The 10,096-nt window shown below is 38.9% G+C and overlaps 1 long non-coding RNA gene across 1 annotated transcript; it reads left to right on the forward strand.

The window, feature by feature from the left end:
- Nucleotides 1-5,079: 5,079 nt before the first annotated feature.
- LOC309711392 lies at nucleotides 5,080-7,775 on the forward strand. The gene is made up of 4 exons (XR_014277963.1): nucleotides 5,080-5,250; nucleotides 6,385-6,433; nucleotides 6,581-6,649; nucleotides 7,519-7,775. It is a non-coding gene; the product is annotated as an uncharacterized lncRNA (long non-coding RNA).
- The last annotated feature ends 2,321 nt before the right edge of the window (nucleotides 7,776-10,096 follow it).

Consider the following 10,096-nt stretch of genomic DNA (forward strand, 5'->3'; position numbering starts at 1 on the left):
CGGGAGCTGGAAGCATGTAAATATAATAATAACCACTGCAGCCAAAAAGAGTGCCTGACGAGCCCAGCTGTAAGTAAGCTATTAAGACTCGACTGTACACCGTGTTCATGTTTTCCTCCGAAAACAATAAGTTCAGTTGGAGCAGCCTTTCAACGCCTCACTCTGTCTCAAACTTGACCCAGACAACAAAATAAAGCTAGTTTTCGGCTACGAGTATGGGCTCAAAATGTGGTCATAAATATTTTGTACTTGTAAATCATGATTTGTATGTGTAAAAAGAATTTGTGTGTGCGTAAAAAAGATTTGTATGTGTAAAAAGAATTTGTGTGTGAGTAAAAAAGATTTGTGTGTGGACTTAGCCAAAAAAAACCCCTGCAAGTTACAAGGATGAATTTTGACCCTATTTTTCTTCCTTTCATCTGATTGGTCAATATCATGTCAATCACAAATGTAACAATCCAATCAGAGAACAGATGGGTTTGGCTGTCGGAGGGGTGCTTTACGGAGCATCAGGTCTTTGAAGGGAATAAATGCCCTTTTACATGCCAACCCAGCGTTTTCCTTCATCACCACGAAGGAAAACAGTCTGTGGTCGTCCGAGTTTGGTGATTTTTGTGTCACAGGTCTACGTGTTTAATACAGGGACTTCCACAGCCTTTTCAACAGCGCTGTGGACCGCGGGGTGGGGGCGGGCAGTGTTTTGGAAATGACAGTCTTCATTACAAAGCTTTCTTCGTTATGAATTAGCATACATGTTTTTATTGAACATTTGAAGAACTAGCAAAAAAAACAGAAACTCTTGTAAAGGACATAAAGTCAGAGATAAAAACAACAAGGAGCAGGTGCATCTAGTACAGGTAGAGCTGCTGCAAAAACCCACAGAGCCCAGCAGCCAGCACAACAAATTCTGGATCCTTTGCTTTTAGTTAGCATTAGCAGCACGTCCTGCAACCGATGTGAAAGGACTTTTATGCTGCGCACTGTGACTCACAGCAATGGTCCCGGGTCAGCCCTGAATGTGTTAAAGTTTAACACATTCAGGGCTGACCCGGGTTAGTTTAACACAGTTAAACTAATCCTAAAGTAATAATGGTAAAGTAATAATGGTATTTCTAACCACTGATATACCACAACTTTATCCTTTCAACAGCTGCTGAAAGTTAGGGGACCTAGCTGCTATCGGATATTTATATAGCGATCCTCCAGCTTCAAATTGTATTACCCTTCAAGGACCTGCAGTTCAAAAAAGCGCCCCTCCGACAGCCAAACCCATCTGTTCTCTGATTGGATTGTTACATTTGTGATTGACATGACATTGGCCAATCGGATGAAAGGAAGAAAAATAGTGTCAAAATTCGTACTTGTAACTTGCAGGTTTTTTTTTTTGCCTTTTTACACATACAAATCTTTTTTACACACACACAAATCTTTTTTACACACACAAATTCTTTTTACACATACAAAACTGATTTACAAGTACAAAATATTTAAGACCACATTTTGAGCCCATATACGAGCCCGACACGGAACCCGGCGTATTAGCCAGAGGTTTCTTTACTATGGTTTCAGAGCCGCGGAATAGTTTTCTATACGAGATCGCTGCAAAAAGTGCAGCCTTACCCTAATGTCAACCTACTTTTACTCATTTTATATTAAGAATTAAAATCTAGTTGGTATTGGTATGGCGAGTAACCTTCTGCAATAGTAATAAATCACATTCATGTAGTTGTAAAAAGCATGATAATATATTAAGTAATCCAAAGTATTCAGAATACGTTGCTCTCATTGAGTAACGTATCGGAATACGTTACAAAATACATTTTGGGGCATGTATTCTGTAATCTGTAGTGGAATACATTTTAAAAGTAACCTTCCAACACTGTATATAAATTAATTTTGTTGAATGGACTTCAAGCATGATGTGCTCAGTAGCTGATAATTTTTGAAGGAGTTGCCTGATACACATACATAAGCTTTGATGTTGATTTAACTGCACTCCTAACTATACAAATACATTACTGTGATCTAGTTATCTTTACTTGTGAACTTGTGCTAGAAATCACTAGCAGTCATGTTAATTACAAGGAGCAGAAGAGGAACTCGAGTGATATACAGAGCTGCTTAAGGCCACAGATTCAGAGCTATTAGTACCTCAGGGTTGATGAAGGGTCCATAAAACACTGGAGTTTAAGATAGGACTCTTTCAACTCCCAGTCAAATCCATGATTATTATTGTAACCACGTTGTTTGTATGCTTGAACTTAACAACAGTTTGAGGTTTCAAGATCTAATACTGCTTTTTTTTTTTTTTTTTTAATAAATCAGAGAGCAGGTTTATGTCCAGAGCTCTGGCTGGTGCATAGCAGGTAGAATCTTTGAAGTTAGAGAAGAACTTTCGAAAATGAATCTTTGTACTTTCAGAAAGCTTAACACTGTTATTACAATTACTAATCAAAAAACACATGTTCTAAGGTCACTTTTTTATTGCAGGTACTTTTTTTTTTTTTAAGATTTATATATTTTTTTCTCTCAGTATGTTTAAGAAACTTCCTTATGTGCCCCTTTACTTTCTACAAAACGAATAATGGCATCTCGCTACGGCTCCATCTGACGAGCTGTGACAGGCAAGGAGCATACCTGTCCGGACCCTTCTGCTACAGCCTCACTGAAACAGAAGCTTTATGTAACCTCAGTCTGAGCTCATTAGTCACAAAGAGAAGCAAATGACTACTAAATAAAGACTGGATGGGAGCATAGAGTCATGCGGGTAAAAGTATGGACAAGAGAATGAAAGTTTTCTTAATGCTTTTGCAGTATATGTCCCATAAAATTATCTTAGATCTTTTCCAGCTTTTTGTTATCCTAAACAGACCTAAGATCAGAGCTCTGTGAGCAATAACATCTGTTGTAGGACAAATATTTGTCCAAATGTTTGGGCAGTACACAGCAAGAGCAATATGTGGCAACTTTTGAATTCAGTTGAAACAAATAAACAAACAAAAAAAAAATACGTGAAATTCAAATATCAGACTGCATGTCTACGACCAAGAGGAGTCTTAATAAGGTGACACGGTCGGATGGAAGAGAGTTTAAAAATGATTCACCGATGGTTTGGATTTACTTGTGTTGTATTGTTTTTCATTCATTAGGTGTTAGATGAGCAGCCCATTCTCACTCCCGAGGCGTAACATGTCGACGTTTTGTCACGTCCCGCGGCGTTCCTGAGGAACGCGAAAGGAGACCTTCGGCGTTCTTATGGTACGCGGCGGGCTATGGCTGGAATCCAGTGCAATGACACTCCCGCGGTAATAGACGTTCCAGCCCTGTATTCCAGCCCTAAACCTAACCTTATCCCTAGCCCTGACCATAACCTTATTCCTGACCTTATCCAGGACTTTAATGATGTTAAATAGCGTGTTTCTAAGCAATTTGAAGAAAAAGAGCAAACATGTGTAGATTCAGTCCAGACGGTTCTCATATTTCCTCTTTTTTCTGAGGTCGTCATTTAGGAACGTGGTGGGTAGCCAAAAACGTAATATGGTGACGATTTGTCACCTAGCGTAAAATGTTACGCTTTGGGAGTGAGAACGTGTTGAGATGAGACTGATACTTTGGGGCACCGGTATAGCTCGCTGGGTTAAGCAGGGGATCCATCCTAAAACGGTAATTAGATTACCGTTACTTTCCCGTAGGAACGCTGCGTTACTGCGTTACTAAAACCGTGATTTTTTGCGAGAATGTCTCACGACAGTGACGTAAGCAAGTGCGACGTTTGTGACAACAGCTGTGTTCAGATCAACAATGGATCATATATCGAGTGCGGGAGAGAGTATGAGTGTGCAGCGTTTAAAACGTGGAAGTACTGACCTTACTTTGAGTTTGATTCCATAAAAAGTGACAAAAACATTAGCGTCCATCGTGCGTGGGGAGAAAACTTCTTTTTACAGCGAAAAAAACCCCTAAACTTCCAAGCAAGCACCGAGTAGCTACGACTCGCGGATTCTTCCACACCGCTGCAACACACCTGCACCAGGGTAAACCTCCGCCTACCCAACTCCTGCTTTACAGGTGAAAATAGAGCAACAGGAGCGCTAGTCTTTGACTTTATTTATTTTCTGCTGTGTTTTACTTGCATCTATTTGAAAGACTGAATGTAAAAACAAAAAATATTTTATTTTATGTGCTGGAATGTGCAGAAAATAGGTTTAAATGTTAAACTAATTTCTTCCAGTCAGAGAATGTTGCATATAATTAAATTTTTGCTTGATGCATAAAGTTAAAAGATTAAAACTAATAAAACAAGTTTTAAAAAGAGACTTTTCCATTTGATTACATTTTGTATGATGGATCCTTGGATTACTTTTTTGGGGACGTAATCAGTAATTAGTTACTGATTACTTTTTTCAAGTAACTTGACCAACACTGACTATAAGGCTATTGAAACTATAAAGCTAGTTTCTACTGTTCTGTCATAATAAAAGCTTAGAAAAGCACCTACTAAGTACATAGTAATTACCTAGTAATCACAAATTAAACATATGTACTATGTAAATGTACAATACAGATATGTTTCAGTTCAAGTCCACTTTCAAATACCAGTGGTGCTCCACAGGGATCTATTCTTGGACCTCTTTTATTTACAATGTTGTATCTGCCACTCAGAACTGTCAAGCAACGTTCTCTTTTTTATTGATTCATTTTAAAGGGTTATATTTATATTTATTTGTTGGAAAGACAGTAATAATAATATTAATAATAATGATAATAATGATGAATAAATAGTATTACTTAGAAAGATCATGACAAATATTTACATAATGCACAAAGAAATTCTGACACTATGTCAGCTGGTAATTACAATTTTTTACAATTTATATATATATATATATATATATATATATATATATATTAGGGGTGCAACAATACTCGATATTGAACCGTTCGATACAGTGCTTTCGGTTCGGTACGCATATGTATCAAACGATACAAAATTTTTAATTTATTTTATCAACTTTTCTTTTGGCAATGCTGTCTGTGTTGAGCGTTCAGTGGATCTGCGTTCGCTACTCCGCCTAGGCTGCACTGTCGAGTGCAGATCCACTGAGCGCAGCGCAAGCTAGCAAGACAGAAGCTAAGCTCGTTGCAACATGGCAACTGCCTCAACGCTACCCGAAATTGAACCTCCCCCACCCTCATTCAGATCTGGCGTTTGGAACTATCTTGGTCTTCATGTGAAGTATGACCCTGAAGGTAAGCGTGTTATGGACAAAAGTAAAACAGTATGTCGGATGTGCCACGCAATGCTCAATTGGTAGGAACGAGTGCGTTAGCACAGTTAGCTCGTTAACGTGTTGACGCCGTCCAGCCCCACGCACGGGGCAATCCGCGGTAACTTGTTAACGGAGATTTGCCGCGTTATGGCGTTAATGTCATTTTAACAAGATTAACGCTGACAGCACTAGCCATGATCCTAGTGCAAAGACAAGTGGAAGCAGACAAAAACAACAAGCACACATGCTACAAACTTTACCCGAGTCATTTAGACAGCCGTTAGCACATGATTCTCCTTATGGGGGCCTGATATGTTTAATATGCTGCTGAGAATATAGCCCAGAAGAAGCATATAGTATAGCTTTTATTTTGGAAAGAACCATTTCTCTGTAATAAACACTCTTTTCCAAAGATGAGTGATTTCTCAATCAGATAGATTTATTTATTTTTTATTATTTTGTTGTTTTAGCAACATTAAATTTAAAAACTGTACTTTTGAGTTAAAATATATATTTATAATTTTAATAAATGACAAATTAAAAAGGCATGAACTTTTTTTTGTATCGAAAAAATATCGGACCGTGACACCAAAGTATCGAACCGAACCGTGAATTTTTTGTATCGTTGCACCCCTAATATATATATATATATATATATATATATATATATATATATATATATATATATATATATATGAAGTACCTAGTAATTACATAGTATCTGTTAGGCACCATTTTCTACATGGAAGTGCAGTACCTGTAGCACTGTTAATGAGACTCATGTTGCCAACAGTGCCCATACTCATGCACCACTTAAGTACATGATGTTTAAATAGATATGTTGCATTGAATAGTGCAACAAAGTAAGTACATATCAGTTCCGCTCACAGCACCTGGAACTTTTGATGGAACAGCAAGAAGTCAAACACAGGAATGGCAAAGAGTTTGGTAATTTTCAAAATAAAAGACCCTGCACAGGTTAAATGCTTCAGTTCTGCTTCTGTTGTGATTTAAAGCTGAACACCAAAGAGATTCATGCAGTGCATTCCCATGGTAAGATACAGTGCTTGTTTTTCATGTGGTTAATAATCCTTCACTTCACTTCATTCTTCAGGTCACTCTGGATGGATGTTTTTACTTGTTGCTCTGCTCCAAAATGCTAGGTAAATCAGATGCTAATTATGTCTGCCACTGATTAATTTTCTTTACTATTAACAAACTGATCAATTGGCCAAAGATTTCAGCACAAATTTCCTGCTGCTAGAGACAAGACAGAACAGTAAATATGTCTTTATCCCAATGATTTAAAGCAAATAACCAGCAGGATATGTGGAAACGCAGCCTTAAAAGATACTGGAAACCATCACTCCAGCATGGAGGTAAGAGAGTTTGCTGCTCATTATGTTTGAGAACATTAAAGTGTGTGTTCCACTCAGAGTCACATCTACCAATCAGAAGAAGGAAAAGAAGGAGGAGGAAAAACAGTGAGAAAGAGTCAGCTTCTCACTTTACTGACATTTAAATCAGGTACATTCACACACACAGACTCACGGAGTACTTGGCGGTTCGTGGTGACTCAGCGTGTCTGTGGGCGGAGCATCTGAGTCACCCTCAAGCAACTACAGAGCCAATAATACTTTCTTCCATCCATCCCTGCACACCTCCATCATCCCTCCTTTATCTCTCCATCAGGTTCAGGATAACGCTGCTTCTACAAATGATTCTTTCAGATCTTTGCAGGTTTTCACACGTCAGATCTGATGTTTGCTTTCAAAGGAAAAACAATGTTCTTTTCTCAAGTAAACAAACAAACAAACAAACATGGGTTACATAACACATCAGCTGCAGCAGCCACCAGCAGTTTGTTTTCAGTCACAAAATCATCCAATCATCTGCTTAATATTCACTTCATTAATTCATTCATTTTGTTGAATGAAGATTTCCATGTACTCATTATTACCTGTACTAAAAAAGAGAAATGCTTTCCCAGCATGCATCAGTCACAGGAACATAAACATTCATTGTGTGAAGAAAGAAAGTCCTGTTTATGAATGTTTACAGATGTGTTTCACCGTCTCCTGTCATGCTTTGCCTTTAATTTTCTGCCTGTTTTTGTTTCCAGTCAGTGTCACCATAGCAACATCAAACCCAAACACCAAACAAAGAAACAGCTGAAAACTTCACAGTGTGTGTGTGTGTGTGTGTGTGTGTGTGTGTGTGTGTGTGTGTGTGTGTGGTTATGTAACAGGCAGCAACCCTTTAAGTCAGCCAACAACATCAACAGAAAGTGAAGGGAAAGAGCAACAGGGAGGGAGAGAGGAGAAACAAACCAATCAGATGGTTTTTATCTGCACATCTGCCCAGCTGTGGACTCACATAGAGAAGCTCAACATACAGCTGCGGTTAGAAGTTTACAAACACTTATCTTGGGCATGAATGTTAGGGTGTTTTCTGGCTTTTAATGATTTTGTGGGTCTGCTCTTCTTCCAGGGTGGAATGATTGTACAGCATACATCTTTACTATCACTTTACAAAACAAAAACTGGTTGCACAAGTTTGAGTTTAGGTTTTTCTAATCCACACTGGATGAAAAGTACACATATGTTCTCAAATATATATCCTTAAACCTTTTACCAAGTGGTGCTGAAGATTCTCCAATGTCTTTAAACTTAACAAGGCCAAGGTCTGTGAACTTCTTGTTCGTAATCATGATTGTCTACAGCCAGTAGTTTCTCTTGGCCTCCATAAGAAGGATTTGTTTGACAGCGCCCACTGGATTGACCAATACTCAGAACAATGGGAAAGTTCAAAGAACTCAGTGAAGATCTAAGGAGGGGAATTGTAGATTTACATAAACTGGGAAGGTCTCTTGGAACTATTTACAAATAACTACAAAGTCCAAGATCCGAGATTAAAGAACTGTACATAAGTACAAGTTCAGATGTGTCGCTACTTTGCCATGGAGGACCCAAACCATCAACCCCAGATGAGAGGAAAATGGTTAGGATGTCCAGCATGTCAAACAACAACTGTAACTCACAGCTTTATTCCATCCAAGTATATATATACTCTGTCAGTGCGCCCCAGGGCAGCTGTGGCTACAATGTAGCTTGCCATCACCAGTGTGTGAATGTGTGTGTGAATGTGTGTGTGAATGACTGAATGTAGTGTAAAGCGCTTTGGGGTCCTTAGGGACTGAGTAAAGCGCTATACAAATACAGGCCAGGCCATATTATTGTCTTATGCATGCTGTATAAATATAGATAACCCAATGAAAAATACCACTTAATTATCAAGGTTGGACTTAAGCCCACCAATTCCACTCGTGAAAGAATAACATTGTCTCTCACCTGTATGCACTTCAAGTCTTCCTTTATTGAAGCTTTCAGCATCTCTGATTACTTAATGACAATCCCAAAAAGCTGGAAATACAGAAACCACCAAAATGAGGACATGTCATGAAAACATGTTATTAACTTTATTTATAAAGAACTTTTCTGAACCTGTCACGCAAGGAAAGGACTTCACAATGAGCTGGAATTAGGTTATAATGTTTCCCCATATCATCTGTTAAAGGAGGCAATAAAGGAAGCATTGGTGCACCTTTCCTTAGTATCTGGAGAAATCAAACGGCTCTTAGGGCAGCCACAAGCCCTAAGAGCCGTTAACCTACTTCTAGGTTAAATCATTCAGTTAGAAAACTTCCAAAGCATCTTTTCTGAAGACTAACCTAACTTTTCTGTGGTGAATGTTTTATTATTTCATAAAAGTCTGGGTAACACTGGTGTGTGTGTGGGTAAGTAAACCTACAAATCTCGTCTGTGGGTGTTAGAACTGGTGTCACAGACGTGTTCATTTTATCACTGCGCTTTCTGATGAAGACGTCATGATGAGGATGGATGTTCTTCATCCCTGCGGTGGGCTCAGGTGATGACACTGGTGATCAGTTTTGACGGAGGAGATGAAGCAGACTCGGATCTCCTCTCTCCATCAGATCCTCGCTGACATCCACCATGTTATATCGTTTCTCCCTCCTAAGATGCCCTCGCATGATAGCTGCTGTCACCACGATGTGACACGAGCAATGGGCGGGGCCCAGCAGCGCCTCAGGTGAGTCTCATAAATAGTTAACGAGGCAGAAAGATTGAATTAAAGGAGACGCTTGAGTGGATGGATGCTGACTTTCCTGCAGATGGAGTGAGCGGGGCTTCTAACCGATCCAGCGGTCAGAGCAGGATGCTGAAATGAATCAGATTTACATATCCTACCTCTTCATCGCCATCTGAACACACCCCTGATTCCTGACTTTAAAACTATTATAAATCATTGAAAAAGAAATACCTCTGAAAGACAAAACCTCAGTCGGCCGTTTGAGCCTTTAATAATCCTTTTAATAGCATCATCTTGTAACAGCAATGCCTCCACTGTGATGTCTTCCTCCCATCAGCGAAAGGAAGTGTATCTGTCACTGTCTGTATCTGGCATTTTTGTGCAAATATTTGGATTAAAATTGGCTTTTATTTTAACTTTCATGATAATTAAACCTAGTTAAAAGAGATACTGACTAATTTTTTTGTGGTTTTGTGATTCCGTCTAGCCACCCCAACCTCCTTCTCTGAAACTGCAACTTCTTCATGTGTGTACATTTCAAGTTTTGGAGAGGTCTAGTGTGAAACAGACACAGCGAAACAGCATGTCTATTACACTTTTTGCCCTAAACTGGGTTGGAAAATTTACTTAGGGACTAAGTAAAGCGCTATATAAATACAGGCCATTTATGTTGGATTTTGACCTCTGTTTTGTTGATATTTTGTTCTCATGACGAG

Source organism: Aulonocara stuartgranti (genome assembly GCF_965226115.1).
Source record: "Aulonocara stuartgranti genome assembly, chromosome: 7".
Taxonomy (NCBI): Eukaryota; Metazoa; Chordata; class Actinopteri; order Cichliformes; family Cichlidae; genus Aulonocara; species Aulonocara stuartgranti.